Here is an 18,228-nt window from a genome sequence, read left to right on the forward strand (position 1 = left end):
TTAGCGAACACACTAACACATTATTAACAACGACATCATCTTATTAACTAAATGCACACTTTACTCAGACATCCTGTTTATCCCTTTCCTTTTTCTTTTCCAGAATCCCACACGACATTTGGTCATCATGTCTACCAGGCTTCTCTTGGCCGTGGTAGTTTCTGACTTGCCTTCTTTTTGATGACTCAGATAGGTTTGAGGTCAGGAGGTCCATACACTGTCCCTCACCTGGAATGTGTCTGATCTTTTCCTCATGGTTAAACTGGGGTTATGGGTTTTTTTTTGTTTTTTTTTTCTTTTTTTTCAGGAAAGCCACAGAGATGGAAGTGCCATCACATCACATCATATTAAGGGCACATACTATTGATGTGACTTATCACTGTTGCTGCTGGCCTTGATCAACTGGCTGAGGTAGTGTCTGTTAGGTGTCTCCACTCTAAAGTTATTCCTTTTCTTCCCCTTTCCATATTGTACTCTTTTAAAGAGTGCCACTACGCACAGCCTGTCAGCTTCGGAGGCAAAGACTAGGTCTTACCTGACTGCCTACCCCCCAGGGCCCTGGAGCAGAGCTGGTTGGCCCAGTTTGATGAACATCCTCACTCATGGCTTCATTTTTCTCTGCATGGAGCAAATGTTCAAGAGAGAGTCCTACTGGGCCAGGAGGCCCCAGGCGCAGGGCAGACAGTCTCTGTCAGGGTCAGTGCCTATTTGCACGCTGTATTCCTACTGCGTAGGAGACTTGGGAGGCCTGATTTCTGTTTGTTCCAGAGGGAAGAGGAAAGGCCCATCACAGACACTGTCCCACTCCTGGTTATTAGAGAGGCCAGCCAAGTAGCAGGAGGTGTCACTCACCCCAGGACCTTTACCACCCTGGTGAATCCCGTTAGGATGCTCAGTCCCAGCCCCCCTCTGGATGCACCTGTCTTGTCACAACCTCTACACACATGACCAGCCGAATGAGGCTCTGCATACTGTAGTGTATTCCGTCCCCTGGCTCTCCCAACCCTCCCCTTCAGGAAGGACATCCTATTTATGGAGGATGCTCTTCTCATCCTGGTGCATGCCTCTGCCCCTGCTCATGTGTGGGTGGGCCCTGGCCCACTGACCCTGAGAGCAGTAATGTCTGGCCTTGCGTCTCTCCAAGGGTGTCAGGACCCCACTGACACAGAGAAGTCTCTGGGGTGAGAACACAAACTTTTCAGAGATCATGTCTACTCACTTACTCCAGGTGGCTGGGGAGCCTAGAACAAATTCTGTGGCCAATAGTAGCCACTGGGTGGGGAGCATTCAGGCCTCCAGATCCTCAAAAGCAGCAGGAAGCAGATTCTGAGGCACAGCAGCCCCCCGCAGCCCTAGGGCCCAGCATCAGGTGGGGCACCACCTGCATTCGGTCTGACAGTGACTGACAAGGGTGGAGGAACAAAGGCTCCTAGGCTGCCACGTGGGGAATTGGGGTGTTTTGCCAGGGCTGTTCTATTGATAACCAGGCTCCCAGGCTTTGGTGAGGCTCCAGCCACTTACCTGGATCAGGAGACAAGGCCTGACAGGAGAGGCTGCTTTCCCCCCTCCTCCCTCAGTCCCAGGACAAGCAGATCGCCCCCTGGGCTGGGCCAGAAGGTCGTTGTGGTTGCTGAATGTTCTAGGTAGGCAGGAGTAGGTGGGAGCATGGGGACTGGAGGAGCCCATGGGGCACAAGAACCTACAACAGCTGAGGAGTCAGAGCCTGGTACCCATTACGACCCCAATATGCCGGAGAGTCACGATAAATCCAGTTGTGCCCACTGGCCTGCTACGTGGCTTTGGCATGGAAGCCTCGCCTCTCTGAGCTCCTTTTCCTCAAAGAAAAGCCAGGGAGCTGATCTGTTACCAGCTGCTTCCTGAGCTTACTTGGGCCTCAGTGCTCCGGAAGTGAGCAGTGTTAGAACCCTGGGCTGGTGTAACGCGGAGCCCTGAGGTGCTTCCAGGACACCAATAGGAGCAGACGCTTGCTGAAACCTTGCCTTAACCCTGAAGTCTTACTCTGACGGGGTAAGTGGAGCACTCTGAGACCCCATCAGTCACCCGTATCATTGAGAATTCAGAGGCACTTACCCTGGTGTGCCTCTGGAATCAGCTCAGCCTGAGGATAGGCTGCGAACTAGAGAGGGAGCCGCTCATGTCACTCTGCCTCTTCCTCTGAAAGGCCTTGGGCTGTGACTACAAAAGGAGAACAGTGAACACTTTCCAGGCTCTGGTGCACCAGATCGTCACACAGGCCTGAGAGTGCAGCAGGTGGGAGCTGTCATTCTATTTGCCAGAAAAGGGGCAGAAAGTGGGGCTGATCACAGCCCCGTGGTGAGCTAGCAATGGCCCTGGGCTCTGAGCAGGGTGCTGCCTCCTGGCTTTGCTGTGCTGTCTGCTTCCCCGTTGTCCATTCAATGCTGCAGTCTTCGGGAAACAGAGTCTGGGATGACCATTACAAGAAGCTCCCAAATTCTCAACCCCATTTTTCTTTCTATAAACTAGGGGTTATGACAACCTCCCCTCCCAGGTTTACTGTGAGGACTAAATACAATATTGCCATTGTGACAGGTCTCTGTGCAGCACCGGGCACACACCAAGCTACAGTAAGTGCTTGGTTTCACCCGCACAGCCACCACACTTAGAGAGCTGCTGCCCTGGCTCGTATCAGTCCCATGTTTGCTGTCCTTGAAGAGCATTTGCCAGGCAGGCCCAGTTAATTGTCAGCTTCTGCCACACATGGAAACACTGTTGTCTCTGCTGTTCTCACAAGGTAGAGGCCCTCAGATCCGGGTAGAGGAGTGTGCAGAAGAAAATGGGACTGGGCCACAGTGGAGTCGCTGGCTGTCGCCTCCATATGCAGGTATCCAGGCCCCTCCTGGACTCCTCTGCTGTGGGGGAGGAGGTGAAAACTTACCCCAGTGTCACACAGTCCTGAGTGCCTGTACCTGAGAGAAATAGTTAATTTTGGACACCTGTGGACTACAGGTAATGAGGATGTGAAAACATAGCAGGTGCTGGTTTGGGTCCTGCCAAGATCTTTAACTATTTTCAGTGCTGAGTGGAAGGATCAGGCTTTCATGGTTCATAGAAATGGCCCCAGGTCTCCCAGCTTCAAAACTTCAAGGGAAGGCACCAAAAGATGGGATCACAGAAAAATGAGGCCTTCAGCTACTCACCCTGAAAAAGATTTGGTCCTTGGGCAGTGTTCTCAGATCAGGAAAATGGGAAGCTGTGGGCAGCTTGTCTCTGGTTATTCTTCCTCTTCCTCTCTCACCAGGGCCCTGCAGGGGTATTTCAGGTGATGCAAGGTGTTTGGACAAACTTGAGTCCAACTGTGGTGTCAGTGACCAACCAGTTTCCCCAGAATTGTCCTGGTTTCAGCACTGGGAGTCCCACATTCCAGGATGCCCCTCAGTCCCCAGATCTCCTTACTCCAAAAAGAGGGCAGAGGGTAGGTGATGGCCAAGGCGGTGTGGTTGGCTGCATTCAAACCCACAACCAGTAGCATCTGTTCAAGTAGCATGTAACCTACAGTGAAGAACTCATCTCACCACTCTTATGCCCTGAAACAGTCTAACCGCTGACAAAGATCCTTCCTTGACCAAACCCTTGCCAGGCTCCTCTGAGCCCTCTTCTAGATTACATTTTAGGCTTTGTTCAACCTCAACCTGTGAGGACTGCAGACTTTCAGCACAAATGGTTTTCTCTACCCCCCACAATTAGGAGACTTGCACCAATACTCACCCAACTCCCTACAGCTCAAAGATGTGTCCCTGGGATGACCCAGCCCCTCCTTAAAGTTCCTGCCTGAGAAAGCTCAATATACCAAAAGAATTTCCTGTTATCAGAGCCAAAACCTGACTATGGGCCACTGACTCTCTTTCTCTTAGAGCATTTACTTTAGAAAACTTGCAATTATAATTTTTTTCTCTGCCTCTTTGAAATGTAAATCTCCTACAACCCAAAACTGTTTTTCTTAAGGGCCTGGGAGCCATCCCTTTGAAATGTAATCATCAAGAAGGATGTTTCCCAGTCTCTGCAGGAGGGTAGAGACCAAACTTCTCTAAGCCCCAGTTAGCAATCACATTGACTAACCTTCCCCAATTACAGTACTTTTTCTTTAGCTGATCCCAGCATTTAAAGTCTGCCAACTTTTGCTTCAACAGAGTTGACCTCAGTTTATATCAAAGTCTCTCTACCCTACTACAGAACCTGAATAAAATCTGTCTTGCCACCTTTCATAAATATCTAGTTCTGTTTCTCTTTGATGTTACTCCTTTCTCTAAGTTTTTCCACCAATCAGATGTCAGCAGTAGGCAGGACTTAGAGTGGGTAGGCTTGAAAAATGGACCAGGGCCACTTAGAAGAGAAAACGATGTGGAAGAAAAGTTTACCTTTAGGAGGTCATGTGGTTTGTATCCCTGTCTTGCAGCAGGCTCAGACAGCTACCTGCTAGAGAAGAACCTAAGGGCAGAAGGACTGGGTAAGGTGAGTTGGGAACTTGACCTGCCCAAGTGAGCACATAGGACCTAGGCTGAAATAGACAATGGGGTTATTGGCTGTCTACTCACACTCCACATACCCTGGTCAGCAAGAATGATCTCTATACCTGGTCTCCAAATCTTAGTCTGTTCAAAGACCACCGGATGGTCTCCACACTCCATCCCTGTCTGCCACAAGAGGGTTCGAGTCAGCTATGTGGTGGGTGTCACTTGGTGGCTCTTGTTGTCTGTGAGTCCTGGGAGTCTTCAGAATGTCCTTGTGTGCAGACAGGAGCTGTCATGTCACACAAGCAGCTAGGAACACTAACAGACACTAAGTTATTAAGAATTGATACCACATGCAGATGGAGGGCACTCAGCTAAGAAAAGCAACATCCTCAGCAGGAATAGAAGCAAAATCATTCACACTGGGTCTGACGTGGAAACTTCTGGAGAAGATCTTGCCACCCTGAGCCCAGCCTGGTTTTCTTCCTGCCTTGACCAATTTCAAAGGTTGTGGGTAAAGAAAGTAGATGATTCAAACTAGAACAAGTCAGAGCTGCTGGTCTCACAAAGGATCCAGGGAGCCCTGGCCTTGAGCATCAGTGTATATGCCCCAGGCCCGTCTGGCCACTCAAGGCTTGCCCTGAGGGCCCAAAGAAAAGGGGGTTAGGGCCAAGGGCAAGGGGTGGAGCTATAGAGTCATGGAATGAGACAGGGTCTCCTTCATCTGGTCTGAGGAAGGAATACAACAGTGAGACCCACTGAAGCTGAGCATGGACAGGACATGCTTTGAGAGCACCTTGTCTGATCACCTGTGTTATACTTCACAGTTGAGAGCCCAGGTCACATGACAAGCACATGATTGGAGAGGCAAGATCACCTGTCTACTGACATTCCCTGCTCCACCTGGGATATGACTGAGGTCAGCAGTCTCAGGGACTGTCCTGGTTGGGCCCTGGCGGTTCAGGCCACGAGGCTTCCAGGTTCTTGGGACAAGGTCCCAGGCAGCAGTCTTCTCCCTGGGAGCATCTCACTTGCCCAGCACCCCCCACAAGACCCTTTCTCTGCCCAGAAAGGGCAGTCCCCCATCTTACCCTCAGTCCTCCCTGGGGTAGTAATTGTGGGATTTCCACTCTTTATTAACAGCCAACAGAGCACTTTAGACATTTCTCAGCCTTGGAGCATGGGCCTGGCAGGCAATTGGTGAGGCAGAGGCCATGGCCATAGACCCCAATGTGGGGTGGGGAAAAGGCTATTCTCTCTGTGAAGAGTAAAGAGAGGCTGGTCTGAGACTGAATGAGAACCCTGCCCCCTTTTATGTCCATGACAACCCCTCTGAGTTGGGCCTTTCCAGCCTTCAATGATAATTGTTATTACAAAGTTGTTCTATGCCCTTTGTTACCTTGCAACTGTTGACAAAATGTAATAATCATTTCTTCATTGAGGAAGTAGTACACGTTGGCTGGTGATGGAGGATGGCTCTTTTTGACACAATCAATGTAAGACACAGGAGAAGAAAAGCACACCAATCATGTAATAGGGCTACAGATTGGCTGAGAGGTCCATGGCCCCTGGAAATTTGATGCTCATCGGTTTGTTGTCACCTCCAAAAATTGCCAGGAGGTCAGAGTGCTCTGCAATGAGAATCATAGAATAGTGCGAATGACATATTATCTTGTCAGCCCTCTGATTTTACTGAGCTGAGGCCCAGAGAGGCTGTGCAGCTGGCCAGAGTCACTGGGAAACTCTAGTGGAGAGGCTGTGGTGAGAGGAAGGGGCTACATGGCTTGACATCTTAGGAGTCTTGCCTTTGCATTGCAGCCTCCAGCCCAGGTCTTTATACAGAGGTTCAGGGTCTCTGCTCTCCTTTGTAACTTGTCCTATAAGTTCCCATCACTTCAGCAATCTTGAACTCTAATTTCTGTTTCCTTTACTCAACAAGAAGGAAATGGTGTTGCTGAGACTGAGTCTCCCTGGATTACAATTGGGAAAATGCCATCCACAAAGGACCAAAGGGAACGTGAAGCCACCTCTTACATTCTCATGTTTCCTTTCTCTCCGGATGTGGAGGTCTGCCCAGCCTGTTTTCCAATGTCCAAAACATTTGCTTTATATATTCTGTTCAGTTTTATATTTGTCTGTGATGAGGGCACGAGTCATTGATCCCATCATTCTTGGGGACAAGAGTCTGCTTTCCCCCACTCAGGTTCAGACTTGGGTTAATCATTCGCCTCAGTGCATCTGTGGTGTGTGTAACCCCCTCTTGCCACACTGTACTTTTTTATTTTCCTCCAATTTCAGCCATCTTTTCATAAGAACCCAACGGGTATAGAATATGATACTTGTTTAGATATGCACGTAACTAAGTAAAATGTCGTTTTGTTCTAAATTATATTTTTTCTCTCACTTTTTTTCTTTACTGAACACCATCTGCATTGCTTTGTGTACACATTACTTTGAATTCTGTGTGACCTTCCCTAATGTATATCAATTGTATCTTAGCTATCCATTAGTCCACTGGTGGACCTCTATGTTGCTGCTGGCTCCTGAGGCCACCAGAATCAACACTTCATTGGACATCTCCATGTACGTCCTCGTAGAGACTCAGAGTTATTGAAGTGGGACTTAAGACAGAATCCAGATGATAGGGTTGTAGACATTAGAAAGCACTTTTGAGGGAAGGAATGAGATTATTATTCTTGGAGATTTGTAAGACTGACAAATGAGTGTGACAGAGAGTTACTGTTAATTCCTTGTCTTATTCTCATCCCAGCACTCAGAAAATTATCAGTTACTTTTCTAGTATATGCTAAATTATTAGAAAAGTATTCTAATTTTTCCATTATAATTTTTATATTTCTGGCAAGGCAAAGATTTGATCTGACAGACACGTGCCATTTGGTCCTGATAACTGTGATTATTCATCTTCAGCTCTCTCTCCTTGGAGGGTTGACTCTATAGAATTCTCTCTCCTCCCTTTTCTATAAAACAGTCACTCTTTTGCCAACATGGACAGACTCTTGGTATCACTTCTTTATGGGTCCAAAATTTTGTAATAGGTAGGAATGTCTGTCAAGTTCTGGCTTCTTTTTTTTTTCTTTCTTTCCTCAAGAACCGTACCTGAGTGAAGAAAATGGAAGTATTAAATACTCTAATTCCCTGCCTGCATTGGTGATTGAGACAGAGAAAATATAGAACAAACACAAAGTAATTAATATTTATATAAATTATTTTTCTTTAAGGAGTAGTCATGCATGGCAGAGATGTGAAAGGAAAATTCTGATTGTTGGATTTAGAGAAATCTGTATTTAAACCTTAAAATGGTGCAAATTTGCGCCAGTTATTTATCTTCTCTGAGCCTTCATTTTTGTATATACAAAACAAAAGTTACTTTTTATATACTTAGGACTGTTGGAGGACTAAACAAGACAGGGTATCTTGAAATACTCAGTGTGTGGTTTCAGGCACATATTAGTTATTTGATCTTTGTTAATCATCCATATACTACAAATTGTACTGGTGAAGGTCAACGTGAATACACCTAAAAGCTGAAAGTTCTTGGTGTTTATTTGCAAGATGGCATTATGGCCGAGGCCATGGTCATTTTTGGCACCTGTACTGAGGGTAGATTTCTCTGAGGCCCACTGCAGACCATTGGCACAAGCATCCAGCTTCCTACTCTCACCTGGCCCTCCTGTGCCTGTGAGCTCCAGGCAGCTCTGTACTAAGTAAATCTAGAGATCCAGGAATTTCTTAAAGCAATCACACAATTATATTTTATTCATGGAAATTCCATTTTGTTGCATCTTCTGGGAAGCAGTCTGCACAACGCCTCTCCACTGAAGCCCTCCAGATGCTCACCCACCCCATGACCATGCTTCACTGAGAGCAGTGTTGTGGTCACACCGTGGGGGTGGGGGGGCTGCAGTTCCTCTTCCAGGTCACACTAGCTGAAAGCCAGAGTGATGCTGGAGTAGATCAGACAATCACCTGGTAGTGAATATCTTTTCCATCTTCTATGGCATGATTACTAAGTGTGTCCTGAGGGGGAAGAGAAGGAATTAATAAAAGTATTCTGTGATTTGTTTAAAAATTAGCAGATGGAAATGTGATGAGCAATGCTGACTTGGCATGATGTTGCTTGGTGCTCCTGTGGATTGACTGGATTTTCAAACTCGTGATTCAGAACTGACTCTTGGAAATGAAACACAGGGAATGATTGAGGGCTGATGAGAGCAGACTTGCCCCTCTGATGCCAGGCTTGGAGAGGCTCAGAGAAAGAGGCTTTGAGAGATGGAGAAGGATCTGTGTCAAGAATGGCACAAGGGTCTCAGCAAACTGACCCCATCCTTTCTGGACCATCCCGTCTCCTATGCTTCATCCTGAAGGATGAGTATCACAGGATTATTTCCCCAAAGTCTATAATTGCCAATGCTGGCAACTGATATAGCCATACGGGCAGAGCTGACATCATGGTGAGATGTTAACCTTCCAGAAGCAGGATAGGTGGTGATGGGCTGAGGTGGACTAACGTGCTTGTAGAGGGATGGAGCTCTAAAGAGGACTGGAGAGAGAGTGCAGGTCAGACGAGTGCCAGTCAGCCAGGAAGCATTTATTGGGCACCATTTGGCCATGAACTATGCTGGGTACTGTCGCGTCCGGCACGACAAGAGCAGTGGGAAGTGAGGAGAGCGGTACAAGGTTAAGAAAGACAGTAGACAAGAGTAGAGTGCGAGCAAAGCAAGGGACTCAAGTCTCAAGGACTGAGCGCCAAATCGGGCCAACACATGGCTTTTATTAGTTAGGTGTGGAAGTAAAAAAAGTAAAGATTGTCAATCTCAAGATCTGTGAATCCCATACATTACAATGGAAACTGATTTAAGCCAATCACCCTTGCCTGCAGGCAGCAGAACTGTAAGTCTCACGATTAGTACTTCCCCAACGGACAAAATCTTTATGCATAGGAATAAATGGAAAGCTCATCATTGAGTCACTTCCCCTGCAGGTTTGTGGGAAGGAATGCAGCCACAGAGGCAGAGGCTCTCCTTAGTCAGGGGAAGGTGAGGGTCTGTGCCCACCTCTATCGACCCCGTGAGTTCCCCAGATGGTCGCCACATGGCTGCATCTGGCTTGGGTTGCCCCCCCACCATCCACCCCCGCCGTGGGGAGTCGTACCCATTTTTGACTAGCCAGCCATCTTTCTGGGGCCAAACAGGGAGACATAAGGTGTAAGCACAAAGGTGAAGCAAAGTTCCTGAAAGGATCCGTCTCACAGACTCTCCTTTCTTTAGGGACAGGTAGGAGTAGGCTGCTGTGTGGCAACAGGGTACAAACTAGACTGGGGAGTGGGGGTAAAGTAAAAGGAAATGAAGAGTCTCTGCACTGGGGAGAATAAGACCCATCCTGGAAAATCAATGGATTTGAGAATCGAGCAGAGGATGTGTGTGAGTCCAAGAGTCCAGAAAATGTGTGTCCTGGATGCTGAGGCCCTTGGCTGCCTGACTGCACAGTCCACACAGATAGGGCAGCTCAGAGTGGGATGTGTCAAAAAGCCCACCCAAGGTGAGAATCGCAGCATTCATAATCTTACTGTTGGTAGGAACATTACAATTTATTGACTCTATTTGATGCTGAATACTCTTTTAAAATATTTTTATATTTTCAATTTAAACTTAGATGTAGTCAGAACAGATGGTTTTTATTTTAAAGATACGTGTGTGTGTGTGTGTGTGCACCTCTAGGAACTTGTGCATGTGTTCTGTGTCAAAGGATGGGTATAATATGGTTTCCACTCTTCTGGCTGCTTCAAAGCTTTGACAACTCAGCTGGGGTGGTGCTGGTGCTCCCACACTCCACCTCAGTTCCCTGTCAGTTCAGTCTTGGGAAATGGGTAGTGTGGTCCTTTCCTTCTTATCTATGATCGGTTACTGATGGCACCTGAGACTGCAGGATGGATATAGGGGTGATAGCTTTAATGACCAATTAGGAGACCTGGATTCTCATTTCACCTTTGCTCCATCAACTGTGTGGTCTTGAGAAAACTCTTAATGGCTCCAGCCTTGGTTTTCTTTTGATTGGCATAAAGGGTTTGGTGTGGGGGCTGGACTATGATCATAAGGTCCCTTCAAGTTTGACATTTTGTTAACCATGCCGGTTATAGCATTGCAATTCTGAGGGGTTTAATAGGAGCTAAAGTTTCAAGGTTAAAACATATTTTAAATGAAAACAATATTGAGAGAAATATATTTTAAGTTCACACTTGGAAATGGTCACAATTTATAGGCCTGTGGTTGAATGTGAAAGTCAGCTCTAAGAACCAAGAAGATTAAAAGGAAAATGCCAGGGCAAAGAGATCAGAGAGCCAGTAGGTGTGGAGAAAGAAAAGGCAGTGTCTGCTCCACAGAGCACAAGCAAAGCATCACTTGTTCTCTTCAGGGGCTGCTGGGTATTTATTCCCTGTAGCTCTCTGGACTGGAACACACAAAGGAAAGGAGTGTGGTTGCATCTCTTTTTTCTCTCTTTCTCCCTCTCTGTTTGTGTCTCTGTCTCTGTCTCTCTCTCTCTCTCTCTGTGTGCGTGTGTGTGCTTTTCTCTGTCTCTCTCACACACACATGTATACACATGCTCACACACACACCATCAGATGTGCTCATTATGAGCTGAATATCAGTGAGAGGGAACCTCTGAAAGGACATGAGTGTCTGGACTTAGCTCTTCTCAACCATCTTCCTGAGGGTCTATAGGATCATGACATTTGACAGGAGATGAATTTTATACTTTGAGGATTAGAAGATTCTAGAAGAACTAATATTGTATTTTCCTAGATGAGAAATTAGACATTATTTTTGCTTAGAAACGAAAAGCCTGAAGCATAAATACATCAAAAAGATTCTGCACTGTGTTCACTGCTAATGATCCATTCACCTTGAGTTAAATTCTTTGGTGCCTGTTTAAAACAGAGTGAAAGGACACAAACAAGCACCTCTGACTGTAGGTAGACATTTTCAGAGAACAGGAAAATGATGACTTGGTTCACATTCAGTCCTTATTAAGTCCTACAACAAAGAGGCAGTTCTTTTGGCTCGAGAGTTAGGAATCTTGACTAGCCCAATTTCAAACAGATTTTATTCTGTGTTTTCTTCTTGGTTTTATAATTTTTAAGTTTTACATTTATTTTTGTGTTCCACTTTGAGTCAAGTTTTGTATATGGTGTGAAAAAATTCGTTAAAAAAATTGATAACTGATTGTACCAACACCATTTATTGAAGATACCCACTGAACTGCCTTTGCACGTTTGTAAAAAATTGGTTATCTACATACATATGGATCTATTTGGGGGCTGTCTATTCTCTTCCCATGGATCTGTTTGTCTATATTTATGACAATACCATATTGTTTGATTATTGTAGTTTTATGGTAAGCCTTTTTAAACATTTTAAAATTATAGTTGGCATATGATGTTATATGAGTTTCAGGTTTGCAACATAGTGATTCAACATTTATATACCTTATGATGTGATCACTGTAGTAAGTCTAGTAATCATCTGTTACCACACAAAGTTATTACAATATTACTGACTTTATTCCTTGTGTTGTGTAATACACCCCTGTGGCTTATTTTACTTAATTTGTTTTTATTTAAATTTCTTGGGCATCATTGGTTAATAATATTATATGTTTCAAATATAATACATCATCTGTATATTGCATTGTGTGCTCACCACCCAAAGTCAAGTCTACTTCTGCCATCAAATATTTGACCCTTTTTACACATTTTGTTCTATCCCCTTCACATCTGGTAACCATCATACTGTTGTCTGTGTCTATGAGTTTGTTTGTTTGTTTGGTTGTTGCTTTCTGTTATATATTCTACATATGAGCGAAATCATGATTCTTATACTTTCCCAACTGACTTATTTTGCTTAGCACAATACTCTCAAGATTCATCCATGTGATAGCAGCCTTAAATGACACACTACAATAGATAGATTTAATTGATATTTTTAGAGTATTTCACCCCAGAGCAGCAGAATATACATTATTTTCAAGTGCGCATGGAACATTTTCCAAGATAGACCACATGTTAAGCCACAAAACAAGTCTCAATAAATTTGAGAAGATTGAAATCATATCAAGAGTCTTCTCTGACCACAGTTGTATGAAACTAGAAGTTAATTACATGAAAAAAAAAAAAAAACCCTGAAAAACACACAAACACATGGAGGCTAAATAACATGTTACTAAATAATGAATGGGTTGACAATGAGATCAAGGATGAAATCAAAAGATACCTTGAGACAAACAAAAATGAAAACACAATAACCCCCAAAATATGGACATAATGAAAGCAGTCTTATGAGGGAAATTCACAGCAATGCAGACCTACCTCAAGAAGCAAAAAAAATCTCAAATTAGCAGTCTAACTTTCTACCTAAGGGAACTGGACTAAGAACAGCAAACATAGCCCAAAGTGAGTATAAGGAAGAAATGATAAAGATCAGATTGGAAATAAATGAAATAGTAAAACAAACAAAAAACAAACAAACAAACAAAATCAATGAAATCAAGAAGCTTTTTTAAAAAGATAACAAAATTGACAAACCTTTAACCAGATTCAACAAGAAGAAAAAAAGAAAGGACCCCCCCCCCAAAGAAAGATCCATTTGTGTACTCACAAATGACAATATTTCATCTTTTTTATGGCTGAGTAGTATTTCATTTTATATATGTGTAACATCTTCTTTATCCAATCATCCCTTGAATAACATTTAGGTTGTTTTTCATGTCTTGGATACTGTGAACAATGCTGCAGTGAACATAGGAGTACATATATCTTGACAAATAAGTATTTTCAAATTATTCAGGTAAATACCCAGAAGAGAGATTGCTGGGTCATATGGTAGCTCTATTCTTAATTTTTTGAGGAACGTCCACATTCTTTTCCAAAGAAGCTGCACCAATTTAGATCCCCACCAGCAGTATAAAAGGTATCCTTTCCAATAAATGGTGTTGGGGAAACTGGAAAGTCACATGCAAAAGAATGAATCAAGACTACTATCTGAGACCATACACAAAAATGAACACACAATGGATTAAAAACTTCAATATAAGACCTATAACAATAAAATACATAGAAGAAAACATAACTTATGAACCTTGGTCTCAGAAAGGTTTTTGTGAACTACCTCAAAGGCAAGGGAAGTAAAGATAAAAATAAATGAATGGGGAATGGGACTACATCAAACTGAAAGACTTCTGCATATCAAAATAAACAATCAATAAAACGAAAAGGCAACCAAACCAAATGGGAAAAAAATTTGCAGTGATGCCTCTGATAAGGAGCTAATATACACAATACATAAAGAATTTACACAACTCAACAAAAAACAAAAAGAAATCCAATTAAAAAATGGGCAAAGGATCTGAACAGACACATTTCCCAAGAAGACATACAAATCGCCAGCAGATATATGGAAAGAAGCTCAACCTCACTAGCTATAAGGGAAATGTAAATACAAACCACAATAAAGGTATCCAAGATGGAGGATTTGGTAAATGCTGTGCTTGCCTCCTCCCTGGACCACGTTAGAATTACAAATAAATTATAGAACAATCAACCTGGAAAACTATCTGAAGTCTAGCTGAACTAATGTACTATAACTGGGAATATAAGAAGAAGCCACATCGAGACTGGTAGGAGGGGTCGAGATGTGAAATGGGCCAGCCCCAAACCTGCATGTGGCAGTTGAGAATTGGGAGGGATATTTTGGCCATAGAAGTCCTCCCTAGAGGAATGAGGTACACCAGCCCCAAACTGGGCTCCCCAGCCCAGGATACTGGTGCCAGGAAGAGGAGCTCTCACAACATCTGGTTATGAAAAAAAGTAGGAATTCTGATCATCCAGGTGGGAAGGAAAGCTGTGGGTAACACAGATGTACTCTTAAAGGCCCCACACATAGACTCACTTGCTCACAGGCACTCACCCTGAGTTCCGTAGGAGTTACAGTTACAGGGAGGAGTCAGAGACATTCGGAGAAAGACAGTTGTGTGGCTGCAGGTTGAGGACTGGAAGGACAGGTGCCATTTTCCCTGTGTAGAATCCTTCTCCTGTGCAGCGGCAGGTGGATACCATCTTTCCAGAGTTGAGCCCTCTCTCAACATGGCAAAATCTGAATCTGGTGAGCTAATCTCACTCCACTCTGGTAACTCCTTGGGACCCTGCCCCACCCAATTCACTCAATGCCTGAGGCACACTCTCAACAAGCAGCAAACTTTGCCCACATTGCACTTTCTTGGACAACTCTTGGGGGATTGCGGGCCTCAGGTGGCTGGCAGCTGATCTTGGTGTGCTTTGAGACTTGCTGAGTAGCTCCAGGCTCAGCACTGGCACCAAACCAGAATCTACATTAACCTCGTGAATTCCACCCATCTTCCATGGTGACTCTCATCCAACTCATGTACCATATGAGGCTCTATAGCAGCTGAAGCTTACGGGAGCTGGCAGGCAGCAACAAGCCTCGGGATGGCCTGGGTATTTTGACAAAGTTACTCCAGGCCCGGTACTGGTGGCAGCTCTCCTTGGTTTGCAGAATGACTGCTTCCATGCTCCTCAAGATCCAGCAAAGTTAGCGGCCAACTGAGGATTAATTTGTAGCTCCAACCAGGTTGATACTGACCAGTCACAGGCAGTGGCTGACCTGGGCCTGCACCAGAAGCCCTCCCAAGAGGCCAAGAACCAACATACCTGGAGGTCAGCTTCAGACCACCACCCAATTAGCTTGACAACTGACACACCTAAGGGTGGTTCCAGTAGGTACTAGAGTCCACAGGGGCAAAATCTCGTTGGTGGGGAAAGCTCCCTGCACAGTCACCCATAAGCTGTGGACATGGCAAAAACCACATAGGCCAGTCAGACTGAGGTCAATCTCACCCACTGATGTGCCAATAGACTCTAGGCTCAACTACAACAAGAGGGCACACGTAACCCATATAAGGGACACACTTGGAGAACATGGTGCAGCTGACCAGGAAGACTGTGCCACTGGGCCCCACAGAACAACTACTATATAAGGCCACCTGGCCAAGAATTGGAGATTGTAGCAGGATCTACCTAATACATAGAAACACAGAGAGGTTGCCAAATTGGGGGGGAAGGGGGTAGAAATGTGTCTCAAATGAAAGAACAAAGAAACTCCAGAAAAGAACTAAATGAAATGGAGGCAACCAAACTACCAGAGACAGAGTTTAAAACCTGGTTATAAGAATGCTTTAAGGAACTTAGAACAAAGAAATGGTAAGCATAAAGAAAGACATATAAACCATAAAAGAAGGACTCAAAAATATAGAATAACAATAACTGAAATGAAGAATACATAAGAAGGAATCAACAGTGGATTAGATTAAGCAGAGGATAGAATCAGCAATTTAAAAGACAAGGTAGCAGAAAACGCCCAATCAGAACAACAAAAATATAGAAATAAAATGATGATAGTTTAAGGGACAACTGGACAACATCAAGCATAACAACATTTATATCATAAGAGTATCAGAAGGAGCAAGGGAGGGAGCAAGGGAATGAGAACCTATTTGAAGAAATACTTTGTATATGTTATTCTTTTTTCTTTCTGTAATTTATTTTGGATAGTTTCTCCATGTTTACTAATCTTTTCTTCGGAGATAACCTATCTGCTATTATACACAATCCAATATATTTTGCATTTCACACACTTTCATTTTTATCTCTAAATGTTTGATTCGGGTCTTTTAATATCTTTTTATGTGTCTACTTACTTTAGAATACAAATATAATAAATGTTTCAATGTTCATGTTTACTAATTCTAATATATATGCCATTTTTGGTTGATTTCTATTCCTTTTTCTCATCATGGATCAGGTAATGTATGCCAGGTAATGTTTTATTTGATGCCAGGCACTGTTAATTTTACCGTGTTGGATGCTGGATAATTTTTCACATTCCTGCAAATATTATTGGGTTTTGTTCTGGAATGCTGTTATGTTACTTGGAATCAATTTGGTCCTTTGGATTTTATTTTTAGTATTTCTTAGTTTGCAATAAAGCTCTAATCATTCTAGGAGTAATTGTTTTCTGCTACTGAGAAAAGACATTTGTGTGTACTATAGCCAATACACCATGTATTATGAGATTTTTCCAATCTGGCTGGTTGAAGTAGGCACTATTTCTATTTTGCATGAGCACCGGGCACCATTACCTCACTTTTGGATAGTTATTTTCCTGACCTTGGGTCATTTTCTTATACCCACACTGATCAGTGCTTAATCACTAGGTTTTATTTTTAACACTACAATGTGTAAGTCAAATCTCCTGGAATGACTTTTAACTTACTCTTTCCAAAGCCAGATGCAAATGTATTGGTTTCCCAGCCCTTTAGGATATGTAAGACTTGACTCCCTTTCCCTGATAACACAGGTACTTGAGAACTGGTGGAATGTGTTAGCTGGATGTATCCTTTTCTCACAGGTGACTGGACAGAAAGACAGAGCCTTAGACCACAATTTCATCCTTGAGACTTATTGTCACTAAGGTGTGAGACTTACACCGCTGTGTGATGAGCTGGTTCCAAGTAGGGATCAGTCTTACCAGGAGGAAAAGGTGTCTTCTGTGACTTAACGATTTTAGATTCTAGTAGTTTTTTTGGTAGATTCCTTCTCTATTAAAGCAATAAGATAGTTCCTGAATAAAGATGATATATTTTTTAATATACAATCTGTATATCTTTTCTTTTTCTTGCCATAATGAACAAACCAGGACTTTGGTACAATGTTAAATAAAAAGAGGTGATTCTTGCCTTACTCCCATAATTTTTCGCAATTAAGTAAAATGTTACATTTAGATTTTTGATTGTTTGCTTGTTTGTTTAATTAATTAATCTGAGAAAAAATATCTTCCAGTCACAGTTATCTGAGACGTTTTGGTTTGTTGGTTTGTTTTTCCATGAATAGATGTGGATATTTGTGAAATTCTTACTTTTTTCTTCCATTAAGATGAGTATGTTTCTCCTCTACTTGGTTAATGTGGTGAATTATATTAATTTATTGATGAATGTTAAACCATGCTTACATTGCTTAAATAAATCCAAATTTGATTTCTTTGTATTTGTTGTATACCATTTGCTAATATTTTGTTTGACTTTTGTGTTCACTTTATGAAGATATCATTCTGTTGTTCCTTTTTAAAAAATTTTTCAATATCTTTGTGATGTTTAATAATGCTGGCTTCATATAATGAAATAGGGAAATGTTTTCCCTCCTCTATTTTAAGAAATCATTTGAATAGTAGTAGTTATTCCATACTTAATGCTGGCATCTTATCAGCCCAACTTTATCTGAGTCTAAGTTTTATTTGGGCGCATTTTTTATTATTTTTTTTTAATAGACATAGGACTATTCAAATTTCTTTTTGTCAGACTTGGTCTTTCTCGTACTTTGTCATTCTTCGTAATTTATGTCCTCCCAAAAATTCATCTATTTCACTTACATTGCCAATTTTTAGCCTGAGTTTTTCCTCATAAATATGATTGATGTGCTATGTCTACATTATCTGAGCGATTTTCACTTTATCTACCTTTCCTCCTTCCTTTTACTTTCTTTGGGTTTACTTTGTCTTCTTTTTTCACCTTAGAAATTTAACTAGTTGAATTTTAGGTCTTCTTTTTCATATAAGCATATAAATCATAAAGTTCTGTTCAACATTATTTTAAC

At 43.0% G+C, this 18,228-nt stretch overlaps 1 pseudogene; it reads left to right on the forward strand.

Moving 5' to 3' along the window:
* The first annotated feature begins 1,665 nt into the window (after nt 1–1,665).
* LOC117017359 (elongation of very long chain fatty acids protein 2-like) overlaps nt 1,666–18,228 on the forward strand; it is a 48,872-nt pseudogene continuing 32,309 nt past the window's right edge.

The sequence above is a fragment of the Rhinolophus ferrumequinum genome, chromosome 25 (genome assembly GCF_004115265.2).
Source record: "Rhinolophus ferrumequinum isolate MPI-CBG mRhiFer1 chromosome 25, mRhiFer1_v1.p, whole genome shotgun sequence".
Lineage (NCBI taxonomy): Eukaryota > Metazoa > Chordata > Mammalia > Chiroptera > Rhinolophidae > Rhinolophus > Rhinolophus ferrumequinum.